The sequence below is a fragment of the Rhyacophila brunnea genome, unplaced genomic scaffold (assembly GCF_057557595.1).
Source record: "Rhyacophila brunnea isolate RB1 unplaced genomic scaffold, BYU_Rbru_1.0 scaffold_3, whole genome shotgun sequence".
NCBI classification, from domain to species: domain Eukaryota; kingdom Metazoa; phylum Arthropoda; class Insecta; order Trichoptera; family Rhyacophilidae; genus Rhyacophila; species Rhyacophila brunnea.
Window position 1 is genome coordinate 10,718,840 of NW_028232965.1, and position 18,387 is coordinate 10,737,226.

Below are 18,387 nucleotides of genomic sequence, written 5' to 3' on the forward strand. Positions count from 1 at the left end.
TAAAAAATAATTTCACAAAATGTATTTAGCACAATTATTTGTGTGTGTAATATTTTCCAGCGGATAACAATACAACTGCAATATAACATTAACGAGGGTTTCTAACCTAACCACTCAACCCAATTTATTTTTAATGTTTATTCAAGAATGATGTTAATTAAATAAATGGTTAAAATTTTCAAATTCCGATGTTCGTGGAGGTATTTTAATATGTAAAATTTTATACAAATAAAACATACCTACCCTTAGTCGAATTTAAGATTTTTATTTTATTTTTCATCGTGGGGAGCTTTAAAATCACCCAGTGTGTCGCGCCTTCACGTCATTAAATCCGCCACTGGCTAATCGCTTACTTATATAATGTGTATATTCTTTCGAGATATGTTTCACGCAAGAAAATGTAGGGGTGATAATTTCCTTTTTAATATTTTTCAAAAAAATACTATAAATAGTCTGGACTGAGCGAATAAAATAAATTAAAAATTAGGTTTATCTCCATAATATCTCGAACACGTTCTTCCTTTGCTTGAAATTCTTCCAAGAGCGTAAAGTTTGCGAACTATTAATTTTATGCGAGATAGAAGGAAGCATTTATCATTCTCTCAAAGGAAAAAAGAACAACTTTGGCGCGGTTTTCTCACAGAACACTAATTTTATTTTGAATCTTTTGAATTATTGCAATGTTTACAGACATCTTTTGTTCATTGTAGTCATTGAAAAATATGTAAGTATATCGTTTGCGTAGGCATATAAATGTTATATTAATATTACAAAAGATTCAACAGACAACATTTTATAAGAAAGTATTTATTTCTACATATTTTTAACCCTATCTATACAAATCTAGCTCAAGTTTTTTTTAATGTTTGCTAGGTCATTATTTGACAATTTTATATTTTATAATAGTCTAATATTAATATCCACGGTAAACCATAAACACCCACGGTGGCTACGCGGCATAAGCGTTGGACTATCACGCTGTGGGTCTCAGGTTCGAATCCTGGGTCTGGCAAGTACACATATTGTTTTTCAGTTTGTGTGTGAGTCAGGGTATGGACCTAATAGATTGAGCAAGTGGCTGATATCCATTTTTCGTAGAAACCTCTACTCTGTGGAGGCCCATATGATCCTATTAGGATTGGACATGGTCAAAAAAAAAATATTAATAATAAATTTTACAAAAAAATGGTTTTTAGTCAACATATAACATACAATTATTAAACAATATTAATATAATAATATGTTTAACCTTGCGTATATAATTATGTCACTTCCAGCATAAGATGAGATCGTATTTTTTCTTCACTTAAGTTAATATCTCAACAAACAAAAATCGTGCTAATATACATTATTTTCAGGGAACTCTTATGGGAACTGAAATACCTACCGGGTAAGGAGTAGCAGGTAACTGATCTCCAGTAAGGAAGAATCTGGGATTAAATTAAATACGTGTCAAGAATACGTCATACGACGAACACTTAAAACTACTCTTGGTTTATGCATTTACGCTCATTACACACACTATTGCACGTTCATTTTCGTAGGATACTCACACATTCAAAACCCTGCATCAAAATGTAGCGTATTGAATATAGCCTATCGGAATTCTATTTATTATCCGTTCTGTGATTATTTTATTTGAAACACCTCAGAAATATAGAAATATACATTTTAGAAAAATATTTTTGAAAAAAATCGTAGATTTAAAAAAATGTTTCATTAAGAACTTGTTAATAATATTAAAAATAATACGGTCTCTAATTAAGAAAGTACTGTTCTTGAATGATATCAACGTAAGGGAGTGAGAACACCCCGTCTCATTCGATGTGTTTTATACTTAAGCGTAGACAAGTCATTTATCTCTATTATAGTCTTACAGGGGAAATAGCTATCTACCTAAAATACATTCTGTATTTATAATATTATCATTTTGTAATATTAAAAACCTTATTTAAAACTAAATTCAATTTAAATACTTCACATTGGACAAAATTTTAAGGATACAATCCCGAGTCCTGCTTGGAATAATATTTTTTTATTATGTATGTTTCAGAGATGTTCAAATTATATGAATTAATTTTAATTACGCACTTATGTATAAAAGTGATCAATTTATTTATATTCACTCTCAATTAAAATATCCAATTACTCAATACTCTATAAACAACCGTCGTGTAAATTTATAATTGCTTCTGGAAAGGTTACTTGTGTACTCTATAAATATTTAAATACATTTGCGGGAATCACAATCCTGTGCCAATCAATTGCAACACGTAAAGAACACGGGGAGATTTTGTTCACTCTCGATACAACGAAAAGGTGTTTGGAACCACAGAAGTAATCAGGATCCGACGTTCCTATTTCCTTCAAACATGGAATCCATCAGGAAACTTGTTACTGGAACCTACGTAAGCCGGCTTCGATTTAAGTGTCAATTTTGGCGCAGCGTCCTGTAAGCTGTGCTTAATCACGTCAAATTTGTTTTGGAAACTTTAGCGTCAGAATGAGGCTACATATGGGTGGATATAATTATGAATATTTATTATATTGAAATTTTGTATATAATTTTACTAGGCATAGACATTTTATAAACATACTCTCTGCTTGAAAATTATAGAATACTAATAACCGATAGCAAAATGGATCATATATTATTAATATGAGAAGCATTAGAATTACAATATGTAGGTACACCATAATATACAATCCTAACATATCATAATTGGGCCTCCACAAAGTTAACGTTGTATTGACAGATTTTTGTTTTTACGTAGAATGGAAAAACCGTTGAGCTAATTTGTGACAATTTTGTTGATTTTTTTTTCAATATTTCCTATTTTTCGTTTATATAATGGTTTCGCCAAACCCTTAATGTTCTAAATACCATATCAAAAACAAATTGTAATGAATTATGAAAACTTTCTATTTACCATGTCTCATTCCTTAATACCCTCCCTTTAACTAAAAACCAGATTTTTCAATATAGTACGTTTAAATTTAAGTCTACCTTTTTTGTGCTTATAAAGCAGTTTTTTGTATCTACCTTAATATTTAAATTTTATCACATCGAAAGTTTTCACAACTCAACAACGACCAACTATGTCAGGCATGTCTAATGCGTCGATTTGGCTATGGATTATAATAGTTGATCTCACCATGACCCATAGGAATTAAATATAAGTACAAAATTTTAAATGCATATACATTCAGTTGTAATGCAACTATGTATGCATTAAGACCCATATTTCATTACCAGCGTGACCTGTCGTATCACTATTTACTTGATTCTTACTAAATTTGTACACTTACGACCTGCCGCAGGTGTGAGATAATGAAGAGACGTGAATTCTCTGGCACTAAATAGAAGCATGGTTTCCTCCTACCGTCACCCAGTAAGCTTTTCATACCATAAAATAATAGTTTGATGATGGATGCAATGAATACGTAAAAGAAGGCAAAAACGAGAGTTTTCAGTCAAACATATTACGGTTGTTTAAGTTGAAGAATGGCCATAGAAAGGTGCGGTATGTAGATGAACAATCACAATATAACATCGCAAATAGCATTACATTTTGAAATTATCAGAACTTAACATCAATAGTTTTATTTTTATAATTTACGAACAAAGTAGTGAATGCTGCTAATATAGCGAATATTTTATAACCGATCCACCCATACCTACAAACTAAAAATGTTCTAGCTAGAGTAGCAATCAATAAAATTATTGTAATACACAGTGTTCGATCGACTTGTTCATTATTGAGTACTCCAAACGATATGGATATTAGTAAGATCCATGATATAACATATATTTAAATTATTATGTAAAATTGAAATTGGAATTGTCAACAGGAAGATGACATCAGGTCGTGAGGTGTGACATGGCGACCGGTGCGTACCTGCCAACGACTAATGGAGCTCACGAATCAGTAATGGATATCTTTGCGTCGGTTTTATTAGAGAAACACTTGGAAAGGCCTACCATAAAAAATGGCCTATATTTCGTTTGTAATTCAATCCCGCACATACACTTTCCTCCCATTAATTTCCGTTATACTTTTTCGGCGTAGCTGCTTACATAGCGCTTTAGTAAATTAAAAATAAACAGAGGATAAATGAAACATCTACTAGCTATTTATTTTGTTCAACGCTGTAACGTAAAATGTATAATTTTTTTTTTGTTTTTTTTTTTTATATTCCGGGACAGTCTGAACGGAAGTGCCTGTCCAGGACCCCGCTTCAATCATATCCGGCACAATGTCCCGAAATTTTTGAGCTAACGACCAATATTTAAAATATCTTATTCTATCTTTGTAAATATAAGGGAAATCGGAAATCAAATTAAATATTACTGATTCGCGTACAGTATTTACTGATGAGGAAGAAATTATTGGTGAAAGCAGCAAGGTAGAAAAGACATTATTAAAAACCCCAACACATTATAACCGAAAGGGTCTGATTTTCTACATTATACTATTATTTTATACAATTATCAATGTAATATTATATAGTGGCTTATTGATACAATGACGCAAATCTATTGATAGTTATTATGAAATTATAAGACCTTGCTCACTCTCTTATCTTTTAGCTTTTTTTGGAATAAATTATATTTTTGCAACCAACTTTCATTTAACCTGACAAACACTGAAATAATCTTAGTTAATTACACGCAATTTTAAGTAAAATACGGATTGATATAATATATTATTATATAATAATTTCATTCATGATTTCATCAATTATATTTACAAAAACGTTACTAATGCAAAGTCATTATAATTATAGTGTAATTTTACCGCATGTGCTAGTCCAATATAAAAATACATCCCTTCTTATAAAGTTACATTAAGTGAATTTTAATGAAATATAGTTCACTATTTCATCACGTTTACTTAAAATACAACAGGTTTAAAGTGTCGTATAGTACATACATGTATATAATATAATATAACCATTTAATGCTAAGTATGTTAAATATTATATGTCGCTATTTTAGGAGCGAAAATGTAAATATCTTAAGAAGAAGACATGCCGAAAACCTTCAACGCGTGTTTATCATTAATAAAACGCGGGATCCTTAGGAGAGAAAATGTTGCGTTTGCCCCTTTATTGCAAATAACTTAATAAAGCTGTAATATTTCATCGTGGAACTGCGAGGGGTGTCACTCTAGAACTTGGAGTAAGTATATTATACGGAGGAAATGTTTGACTGCTTTATAAATGTCGCACGATTTTCGGCGGTAACTCCTTGATAAACAAACACATTTATGTTTAACTGTGATAAACAAACATACACAAAACATAAAGTTTCAATACAAAAAACATCAGCTGCAAAATACCTGAGCTTTCATAAAAAGCTCGCAGCACAAAATTAATACCTCTCATTCTATTCGAAACTGTTGAACTAACATTTTTTAAATTAAATATATATTAATCAATATTGAATTACACACGATTGAATAATATTGGATTATTTTTAATAATAACAGATACATACCTAATTAAAAAAAAAAAAACCTCAAAAATATAGCGACACAGCATGTAGTCGGCTATACTAGGCACCGTATGCTTGACTGAATGCATGTAATAATCACGTACAACCACACAATTGATCACCATGCCCAAACAATCCCTACGATGAACATCAAACTTGTGATCCTATAACCAACGTACTGTGCAGAGAGCTTTAGATATCTTGTGATATTCTAAATATCCCCATAAAAATACGATGACTAGAAGAAAATACAAAAATAACCATGCACTGAAAAGCACACATTTAATTAAATGTATGTATATCTATGTAAGAACCCACCCCATTTTAATTGTATTACAGATAGTTTTATAATACAGTTTTCAGTAAAAATTTTGACCAAGTCATCTCAGTCACTCACTCCGAAACACAGAAGCTGTATAAAATTCACAAGAAGTTTCTAAAAACTGTAAGTAGTATAAAACTTGCGGCTTGTATTTTACACTTATAAATATTTATATTGAGTCAAGTACGATGTAGGCCATGGATATATTGTTATTACGAATATATACAGCACGTCTTGTCTTATAGATAGTAGTGTATTTTAGTAAACTTTAATTTTATTATAAAAGAAACATAAATACGAAAGTTATGAAAATAGTACAATACAAAATTATAAATATAAATGTCCATTTTCAATCAAATTACTTTTATCATTATTGCATACCACTAAATTGCTGTACGATCCATTTTTTGAGGCATTTATCTGGACAATAAATTTAATACCTGAAATAAAATCTGACAAATACATCCAGTATATATACACATACTGTATTCTATGTTTCTGTTTGAATCATAATATGGATTTGAGTCGTCTCGCGAATAGGTTCTTAACAGATTTTTGTTTTACGATAAATGAATGTTAGCCACCTTTTCAACTCTGATTCCAAATATATACAAGCAAAAGAACATGTGAATTTGTCTGAGCCGGGACGGGAACCCAAGACTCACGATGTTATAAGTCGATACGTTATCGTAGACACTGTTATACTATATTGCTTTCGCAAATAGTTAACATTGTGATACATATTATCCGTAATATACCCTGAGAAATGAAACTACTGTTCCAAAATAAATTAATAGTAATATTTTAAAAACATTGTTTTTATTAATCCAATTATTTTAATTGCGTATATCTGTGTTAAAAATACTTATTTGCATCGCTCTCCTGCGATTAAACCACTACTTGGCAATACATTTTGAGAGGCACACTTTAGAAAAGCGAGTAGGTACACAATAGACTTTGTACTGGGGTGAAATGTTACCTTCAAAGCAGAAAATTCGATCGTCATAGAGAAAAATCTACAATACAACCTTATGCGATAATAGTTCAGTGTTTTGGAAAATGCAAGCCGCTCGACTATGGATAAATGACATATTTTAACTTGTATATGTGTCGCTAAGTTTCAAAACCTGCTATAACACTTTTTTGAAATAATTAAGATATATAATATATATCGTTGGATTCGTTATTAAAATCTAGACATGAAAATTTTATCGCCTCTTTCAAAAGCCGCTACGATTAACTGTCATTCATGAAACAACATCAATGTGTCTATGAAATCCCGTTATAACACTACTGAAACATTCAAAAACCTTTTTAGTTCAAAAAAATTTTGTTGATTTTCTCAACATAATGAAAAGTGTTATAGCGGGTTTTGAAACTCAGCGACACATATGTATAGTGATATTACGAGTATTTATAATATTTTAGAAGCAGTTAGCATTTTGACTTGTTATATTATGTAGGTATCTAAAAAAATCACTTATCTACCTGGATTAGGTTAAACAGGCTTCTGACGGTTTAATTTGGTCGCAATGCAGACCAAATGTAACATTTTATTTAAATAGTGTTATAAATGTCCATAATTCGCTATAAGATGCTACAATTTTTTTTATCTAGTCCAATAGTAAGTAATGAAAGTTCAGGTAACACTGTACACAAATTGATAGAAAATGAGAACATTTGAATCTCGCCCCTTACCGGGACGAGTCGTTTGGTAGTGTCTGAAATTAACATCATCAGTAAGATAGATATAATATTATAAACTGGACGCTCCGTGTCTTGTTCTGTAAAATATACACCATTCTCCACCCAATTTATTAGTTATTACATCCGTTACCTCAATTTTTAGTAGTAGACGTAGGTACAAAGTGGTTTAATGTATTTTTGGCAAATGTGGATATCTACCTGTACCTGATAGTCATACTACGTTATCTTTAAAAATAACTCTTTTAAAAAAACGTATTACGATATGATATTAAGATATTTCGTTCCCTTAATGTTAATGAAAATTTATGGTTTTATTGTTGTTATGATTAGGTAAGTAGTGACTTTATAGTACTTTACAGAATTAAAATTAACTCTTTAGAGGTGGATAAATTTTCCTCTAAATTATATATATAGTACTAAGGTAGGTAACTATCTGTTGTTATGGTTAAAATTGTTATATATAAGTGGTATTTTTAGCAACAATCACAACTTTGTTGATACTTTCAGTAGCTGTAAAATGTATAACTATGTGAAACCAAGCTATCTCTAAAAAATTACATTTCTTACACAAACTTACTATATTATTAAATTACATGGCATACATTTGGAAATAGGTTAGAACTTAGTTTAATCAGATTATTTTCAATACTTTCAAAATTAGTGTCAAATGTAGTCTGCTACGGAAAGCCAAGTTTTTCTTCTATCGGAGAACTTTTCTCTTTCAAGCTTTTCCGAAGAAAGAATGCGGAAAGAATGGAAAAGAAAATCCGAAGAGTTTATTTGATATATTTCTTTCCCATGGTTGATTTAGCTTTTATCGTCAGTTCTCGTGCGACTGAAATGCAATTCTGTAAGCATTTCACATAAAATAAAGAATTGCTTTTATCTCCTTTACGCCGAAATAAAATACGTTCCGCTACATAAAAATATAAATAATTGACAGTCACGAGCATTTTCATAATGCCCGTAAAAGCCTATTTTAAATATATTTTACATCTGCGCAAATAAAAAAAAAAATCTCTGGCAAGTGTATATTTTCCCGGCTGTTTTAATGGTTACGAAAAACGATTGTTAAATCTACAGTTTCTATAATACAAAACATATTGTAAGCTTTTGTAATAAATTTAATATTTGATCGACTGTATCGAGATTGTTAAATCAAAAGAGTGTAAGTAAGAATTTGCAATAAGAATTTATTGGTTTGTCATATATTCTTTTACAATATATTATTTAGTTGAAAAATATTCATTCTAAATTATGATCGAACCCGATACACAACATTTACAAAAATGTCCCTTACCCTCTTTTGATTTTGTAAACCAAACTCTACAATCAAACATAAATACAGACATACTTATAGCTTTCAGTGGCTAAGGGTGGATGTAGGCTGTTGAATTTTTGCGTGAATTTTGCCATGCAAACGACGTTCATGGCAAAATTGTTTGAATTGAAGTATTAATTGTTTCTCCATTCATCATATTCTTAAGATTTAGCCCCCTGCGACTATTTTCTATTTCCAGATCCAAAGAAATGGCTCGGCGGAAAAAGGTTTGGCACTAACGACGAGGTTATCAATGAAAAATTATTTAGAAGTGATCACAAATTGGAAAATCGATTTTAAAGGGGTCAACATTGAAAAAATGATTTTTTGCTTTCCCTGTTTTATTTTTACCATACTTATCATACTGCCCCCGTGCAAAGTTTGATATATAAGAAAAATAGTTAACGGACTTGTTCAAATTCAGGTCGCAGCTGGTATATACTTTCTGAAATTGACAATCCAATATCTGCTGTGGATTTAAGGTCAGTTCAATATAACGCAGCATCGCCGCGTTACATATTAAGTATATTATACATACTATTATATTCCATTATCAAACTCTGTTATTTTTATAAGTTGTAACTTCTTGTGTAATATTTACAGGACACGATATTTTTTACCATATATACAATAATTTTAAGAGTGCCGAAATATTATTTATCAGATTATTACCATTCTTTGTATTCTAGTTACACCAGTATAATTTCCAAAAATGTCATGGACTCGATATCAATAACTAAGTTGCATATATTCACAAAGTTTTACAGGGCTTAATTAATTAGTTTTAACCACGTAAATAACACAACGGTGAACATATTTTTGTAACAAAATACAATGTTGGTTCTATGGATATCAATAGCTGGATTTCGGTATAAACATTTCTGAATTATATCTAGATTTTAATGAAAACGAATAACTATTTTAAAAAAATGAGTAGGTAAGAAGCTAAAAACGGACTTTTCTTCTTCTTCTCTATTTTTGAATCGCACAATTAATAGTCACTCGTTCAAGTATTCGAATTAGATCAATTAACTATATTATTTATATTTTAAACAATGATTAACGTACCTCAGTCAGTATATTGTATTAAAATAATATAACAAAACTAATAATGTACATATAATGTAAACTAGAACCCTTCAAAACTGTGTTAGCATTTTTATGCGCATATCTCAATGTGTAAATGATAGAGAAAAGCCTTCTTATTTAGTGACGTAAGTAGGTACTTACCTACAAAATTTATAACTATATTATTTGAATAAAAAAATAGTTATTTAAAAATTATTAGAAAGTTCAAGTAAGTTACGGCAAAAAATCTTGGAGTGATTCATGACGTCGGTTAGTAATTAAAGTAGTACCTACTTTGATTTAAAATACAAAATCCATTCGCCAATAATAGTAGCTCAATCTGGAAGCGCTTCAGTGAATATTAAAAGCCATTAAAGCCGTTAAAATTTGTCGCAATTAAGTATGACTCCTTTGGCATAGTGGTCTATGTGCGTGGGCACGATACCCGAGAGATACAGATTCGATTCCTACGGAGTGTCTTACTTTTTTCAAAAAGATGTTTTCTATTGGTTATTATATATATTTTCTCCGAAGTATTTTCAAAATTATGTAAGTACTTATGTTATATAAAAAAAATGTTTTTTATTTCTAATAAAATGACGGTACATCAAGAATTAACAGTAAAAATAATCAGTAAAGAAGGATCTAACTAAACTTTTTAAAGATAATCTTTAAGATATTTTCTCTGTATTAAGAAGTCCTAAAGAAAATTATGTACGTACAGCTGCGAATTGCAGATATCTATGAGAATGTCGACGAATTGAAGGGTGTCCTGGCGGTGGGTAAGACGGAAGAGCTAGGCAAAATTGTAAAGTTATTTAACAGAATAGGAGTGAGGACCTGATCGACGGATCCCCTTCTAGAAGAGAAGAGGCGATATGACAGCGAGTCGCAGTCAAAGCCTCGGTAAAATCACAAAAAAAAAAAAAATTATGTACTTTCACAATTTTAAAAACAGTGTTCGTTTATATTATGTATTGAGAACCTAGCTTTTTTGCTAATATTCCTTTTATTCAAAAAATAATTTAATTCATATGAAAGTCAATTTTAAATACCGGGATTCCACCATTTTCAATCACGAAATTTCGGGATAAATAAATTGAGTGGAATCTCGGGATTCAGGATTCTAATATTTCGAACTCTACTTGGTACTTGGTAGTATACAAATCACGTAGTTTGACTGAACTTATATTATTTTTAGCGTCCCAAAAAACGTGAGCAAGAATGAGTTAGAATTTATTATTTTAGTAGTTAGTGAAAAATATTTGAGGCAACCATTGAAATGTTTGTATCAAATTAATCTTAGATGCTTTTTTGGCGTAATAATGTTGAAATACTAATGCCATTGCCAGAAATTATGTGCAAAGAAGACAAACTCGTAAGTAAGTGAATTCTATCTGGAACAATTAATAAACACAACGATGGACTTTTGGTTGACTCTGTTTTAGTATTCACGACACACTCGATGCCGTTGCGGTTGTGTTGTAATAGAAAACTGGTGACCCAATTAGCGACAGAGTATATGACTCGGCGCCGAGCAAGAAAAGTCACGAAAACGACGACATAACAAGAGGAAAATTCTGTGGGAAAGCAGCGCATCTGTGAACACTTCGACGTCTAAACTTTTTACTGGCAAAAACAATTTCGTTTTTGTTGTAATGTGATTATTCAAAAATCGTTCGTTAATGAGAGACATTTTTTTAGAATATTGAAATTTCTTTAATAAGATGTGTTAAAATGATATTAGTAATATTTTCTACGGCTTTATTTACCTCATTAAAAAAAAAAAGTAAATTTACAAAAGATAATATTTATCTTGCTAATGACCGTGTTCGTTCCGAAATGAAGCATTTATGACCTTTGACAGAGTGTAAGTTATATTATAAAACTTTCTTAAGAAAAATAATTTATTGCCAACTATTCACACAGCCGATTATATCACTGTATTGCATCATATAATAAAAAAATATTTAGTATACGGAGTACTTGAATTAATGATTCAAACCAGATCATTAGTTTTATTTTTATTCAGATGTTTGCTTATGTATTGTATGTATTTCGGGAGCAACAGTCATTGGGTTTTTTGTTCATTACTATGTGTGGGATCCCAACCCATACTTTTACGTATGCATTCCAAATATTATTTATTGTCTTACCCATTTGACCATATCTTCGCGTTTTTATTTCATGAATCTGTTTATTTATTGTATGATCTCTGAGGGCTTACTTGCCTGCGAGTCATCTATGTTCGCATTTCTAGACTTTGCAACATACATTAATCGTCAGCCCAGTATCAAACGTATTATAAATTCTATGTATTTTTTGAGTTCCTCACATTTGGTAGAATTACGGTTATCATTGATAACCGTAACTCACTATATACTTTAATTGATCAATATTTACTATAACTATATACTATAACTTATCTATATACTATAACTTATCTATATACTATAACTCATATATACTATCACTATATAGCCACTGGATTTGCGCCAATATGCTTTAGTGGATACTGTTTCAAGTCCTGCCGGGCGTTTTTTTTCCAAATTTTTTTTCTTGAAGACTATAATATGCATGTATCTGCGCATCTATTTGATACATAAGACTGCTATCGGTGGCTATTGAGGATAGTTTATCATATTTATAGATACATAATTTTGATAAAACTTTTGACTGAGAAAATAATTATATTATAACCAATTGAAAAAATCTTTTTTGCAAAAAGTAAGGACACCCCGCAGGAATCGAACCTGCATCTCTCGGGTATCGCTCCCACGCACATAGACCACTGTGCTAAAGGAGCTACTATTGGCGATCGGTTTTTTTTATTTAAAATCAAAGTAGGTATTACTGTAATTACTAACCGACGTCACGTTCAGACGGTAAACGTATTGTAACAGTTAACCGCCTCAATACATAAACATGATAAACTATCCTCGATAGTCGCCGATAGCAGCCTTGTGTATAGAATAGATGCACTGAGGTGTTTAAATTAATGAATGTTATTTGTTTCCGACCATATCTGATCCTGATAGAATCATATGGGCCTCCACAGAGTGTATGTATTAACAGATTTTGTTTTTTATGAGAAATGGGTGTCAGCCACTTGCTCAACCTATTAGGTCCATACCCTGACTCACACATAAATTAAAAAACAATATGTGTACTTGCCAGACCCAGGATTCAAACCTGGGACCCCAGGCGTAATAGTCCAACGCTTAAGCCGCGCGGCCACCGTGGGTGTGAATGTTATATTCTCTCTGAAATCTTATAAATTATTCGTTGAATAAAAAATAGTTTATTGATAAATATAATATACTTTGATATAGGTAGGTAGGTACTTATACTAACTAAATACTAGTTAATAGGAATTTAATAATGAAACCACGAGCAAAAGCTAGTGAACCGAGTTAATACATATTAAATTTAGATTTAGTCAACGTTGGAAAAGCGCCTGTTCAGAATTGTGTATTTGTTCAAAATAAATTTGGGTTCATACCCGTTAAATGGACCACAGTTGCAGTGGCCTAACCCTTTTGAATAATGACTGATTTAATGATTTCCGTGTAATAAATTGATACAGTCTAAAACTTTTTGCATGGTTGGTCATTTGTCAGATTAAGGGTTCACCTAGTGGTCGGTTACAAAAACAACCCACCTCAGTAAATTCAAAATGATTGAAGTCCGATACCGAAGTTAGATAAATAAATTATACACTAACGCACATTATCGTACTGGAAAATAGAATAATTATATATAATATATTCAAAGATGAAAGTTAATTTCTTGAGAAATTTCAGTTTATATTTTGAAGTTAGACGATTCATATTATGTACAGGTCACATTGTTAGACATAATATTAATATATATCGGGACATAATTTCCAAATATAGTCGAGTTCATTTTTTTGACAATGTGAGAAAATGTGATACTATTTTCATTCCTCCTTTCTAAAATGTTTATGTTTACTAACAACAAAACAAACACGCCGTCTCTATGATCAGCTTCATAATGTATGGCATTCAGCAAGATAGCGTCTGTCTTTACAATGACATGATTGGTTGAAATGGAATATTGACATGCTAGATTTATCAACTATCTATCGAAAAATAGTCCCATATTTAGTAGGTTTTTCAAGCATGTTGAATTTGGCGAGTTTTTTAAATCATATAATATCAAACACTCTCAAGAAATTGACCGAGAAATGTTAGTAAAAAAATCTTTCTGGACACAGGCAGTTTTTTAAATACTATATCCATAATGTCAGGCTCACCAGGCACCAATAGCGAGGGCTGTGCGGCTGGTCAATGGACTCCCTAGAGATGTGGACATTTTTAGCGGTGCAATAATATGTATTCTGTATTTTAAATTATATTTTATTGTTTAATTTATATTTTTCTTAAATTATCATTGTTTTTTTTTATTTTATTTCTTTTGCTTAAATATTTTTTTTGGTTTGTTTTTTCTCTTCTAATTTGATTTAGCTGTATTTTTTATTCTAAATGTAACGTGAACGTCTTGAATTAATAATTTGCTATGTTCTCAATGTGTCTTTTTATAATAGCATTTTTTTTAATAATTATTTTGTAAATATGTTATATTATAATATTAGATATAATAATATAATATATATTAGTTATAATATTAGATAGGTAGTTATAAATATTCAGTAAACTTTGCATCAGAGTTTTCAATATGAAAAATAATAGGGTTCTTAGAATAAGAAAAGACATGGCACCATAATGAGATATAGATATTTCCAATGAAGTCTATAAATTATTCATATTCATAATCAAAATTCTACAATTCTATTACGTATAGCAACAAAAAAAACATAAGACTCCCTTTTAAGTATAGTCCAAACTCTTCGGTTTCATCTATATACGAGTATAAAGGTACCTACTACATAAAATAACGATCAATCGTAAAGCACAATTTTTGACATTGTAATTTGAAAAGGGCAATAAAAAAATAATACAAAATATCATTTTCTACCTAACATCTATAAATATTCGTTATTTATCCGTAATGTTTACCATTTCAGTGTTATTGTGGCGGAGATTTCTCGTTTTGAAAATGCCGCGCTTTTTGAGCTACCATTCCCGCCAAATTTATTTCTTTCATATTGCCTACTTAAATTTATAAACGCTTTTCATTCAAAGCCATATTTACTCAATTTAAAAGTTACGATAACCCTCGAGTACTTTTTTCTTACAAAAAAATGCGCTCGGTAAAGACGCAGTTTTCAAAGAAAAGTTTACTGTCAACGTACTGTTTCAAATTTTATTTTATGAAACATTTTTTCATGAAAAGTGTAGGAAAAGTAATATTTTTTCATTTAATTAAAACTTCTAAAACAACACATTATTATATAATATATTGCAAGTCGCTGACTACTTTCAAAGTAATGAACGACATTCAATTTTTGTTCGCATTAACTAAAAAAATACAAAAAAATCATTGTAGACAGTAAAAATATATAAATTCAAATACAGTTTTGTAGGTTTTTATTTGAGTCATTTTGTACGACTCGGGTTTTTCCCTTTCGGCAACTTGATGCACTAGCCATACTCACCAAAGTTAAAAATGCAAAACTTACGAAGAATAAATTTAATTACTAACGTTTAAATACCAAATTCATATATTACATAATCGTCACAACATAATTATGTAGAAAATCTGAGGGGTTAGAAATTTTGGAGTGTTTATGTGTGTAGTGTCAATTTTCTAAATATATAAACTTACAAGTGAGTATATTAAAATATATTTTCTGTTATATTTGATCAAATTATGATATTTATAAAGTTGGAAATACAATTTTAGTATTTTCGCTTACCCCTTCAATTTATTCAATCGAACTATTAAAATAATGTTAATAATAATGAAAAGGGTGAGTTTAATGATCTCCTTTAAATTACTATATTCCTTAAAGAAACATCGGAGTTCCCATACAAAACGATCCACAAAAAAATTCTTTTGGTTCTCCTGTAAAGTAGTGATTGTAGACATAACGCCTTCTTCCTTTCGCACATAATATGTTGTATCAAGAGTTTTATCAAATTGACCATACTTTCTAGATACAATATGAATAATTCAAATAAAATCAATACATATTTCGAAATTATTCTAACAATAACTAGAATATGCTTAAAAATAACACGGATATTAAAAAAAGAGACTAAGAAAATAAGTAAATATAATTATTAATGGTTCACTTCATTTTTAAACAACTCTCTATTAACAAATCATCACCCATTTATAATTTATTCTAAAGAGAAAAAGACCTTTAGAATCAATTATAATTTATTGCGATCCATGATACAACTCTGCCGCTTATATCAATATCACACAATAGTTGGATTCAATCTTCAAACAAGATTAACACTCAAAACCAATACTAGTTATAATTGCGCTGGTTTACCTTGAAAAAATGGTTTTTTGGCTCTTGTTAAATATAATACTATGCCACTACGTCAATATAATTTAGTACATACCTCCAGTAAAATGATGTCTTTCAACTTACATAGCACTTTATACTTTAGACTTTGAGAATTTATATTATTTCATCAAAGAAAAATTATTGCCAGTGTACCTAATAATAATATATTATGTAGGTATTATGATAAAATTCACTACGTGGTCGTCTTCTCTGAAAACAAAACACCTACTCATTTCTGCCTCCCACGTAGCATTTTATTAGAACATCTCAAAGAACTTTTTGTTGCCAGGTTAAGATAACATTTATCTTAATTATTTTTTACATAAGATTTCAAAGTGTATGATTATTTTTATTGAAAATAAACAATTTTATAAAAAAAATGGACTGACTGGAAATTATCAAATTACTAACTGGCTATATAGTATTTTACATCGTTTTTATTAGCTCTACTCTGTAAATATCTATATAAGGGGGGACATGCTCAGCGTAGGTCAAAATGGCGATTTTATTGAATTTTCAAATCATGATCCTGGACATTCCTTAAACGTTGTAGATAATCTGTTTATATAATTTTGAAGCCTTGTTATCCTTTATATTTATTTTAAACATTTGATGACTGCATAAAGTATTTTTATTATATAAAATAGTATTATTTTAAACCTCTCGCTCTAATGTTTTAGAATATAGTCATATTTCAGTACATGTATGTGCAGTGGTGTTAAGATTTTTTAAATTTATTAATTTTTAAACGCATTTATAAAACCATCAATATAATTTATGTTGAAATTATTTTAGTGAAATATTTACGATAAAAATTTATATTGATAATCTCTGTGATCCCAAATTTGACAAGAATTAGGGATTTTATTATTCAAAAAATGGGCAAGATTAACACATTTGAAGATAATTCTAAAGATATTACTTATAAGCTATGTCTTTGACCATTTAAGTGTGATAAACATCCTACGAATAATGATTGCTTTATAATAATTATTGACCTAAAAATGAGGTAGTATTTTTTTGAAATACGCCATTTCTTTTGGCATTTTCCCAGTGGTTAAACTACAACATACGGCCGTAGCCATACATTGACAAACTAAAACTGAAGTAGGGAGTAAGATCATGATAACGCGCGTGTTTGAACATGTACTTAACCGATTTTTTTTAAACGGTAGGTACATCTTCAAACACGCGCATAGTAGTAACGTCGACCCATTTTATAACGTTTTTATTAGCTTGTATTCTTGTTTGTCCGGTGGTTGTTTGACCAGTACAAATCTTGCAATCGATTTTTAACTAACTTCCCGACTAGCTAGACATTTGAAACTTTTAGTTGTTAAAGAAAAATCTGTAAAAAGTAAAAAACTATTATTGGTTGTTAAGGGGGTCCTAGCAACTAAATTAATAATATTTACGTGCATTACTATGGAAATCAAAATGAGATGTCAAAATGACATTTCAGTATTCTATATTTGTTTGTTTTTTATTTACTTCATATCAAGTACAAGTTTGAACAAGGTAAACAGAAAATTTAAAAACATTGTATATGAAAAGTTTCTTTTTTCTTGAAATTATTTAAAGTTATATTATCCTTTCTTTTTCTTCCTAATTATTTTTTTAATGAATAATGAATACATCCAATATATAAATACAACAATATTTATTTATTTATTAAGACGAATACTCTACCTACTGGTAGAATATAAAGCATGTAATCTAATATAATGTATTGGTGATTTTCATTTTAAATTATTGTAATAAATCCATACGTAGTTATTTATCTACAAACACATATTTTTTTAATTCAAAGATGAACTTTAAATAATATTTTTTAATATAATACACTATAAGTTCGTTAAAGGCCCTTATCTTCATATTGCATATTATAATTGTATGTTTAGATTTTCACAGTATGATATGTTTTCTTTAATGTTTTCGCATTACTCATAGTTTTAATGTCCTATTTTATATTTTATTCTAAAAACCGTCAAATTTTCAAAAAAAATATAATGTGTACAACATACATAATT

General features: G+C 29.8%; 1 protein-coding gene across 1 annotated transcript in view; it reads right to left on the minus strand.

The window, feature by feature from the left end:
- Window positions 1-16,594, minus strand: part of LOC147067869 (uncharacterized) — a 182,053-nt gene extending 165,459 nt beyond the window's left edge. Inside the window, exon 1 of the mRNA XM_085952171.1 lies at window positions 16,413-16,594. The gene's annotated coding sequence lies outside the window, so the exon portion shown is untranslated. The remainder of the gene's footprint in view (window positions 1-16,412) is intronic.
- Window positions 16,595-18,387: the final 1,793 nt, after the last annotated feature.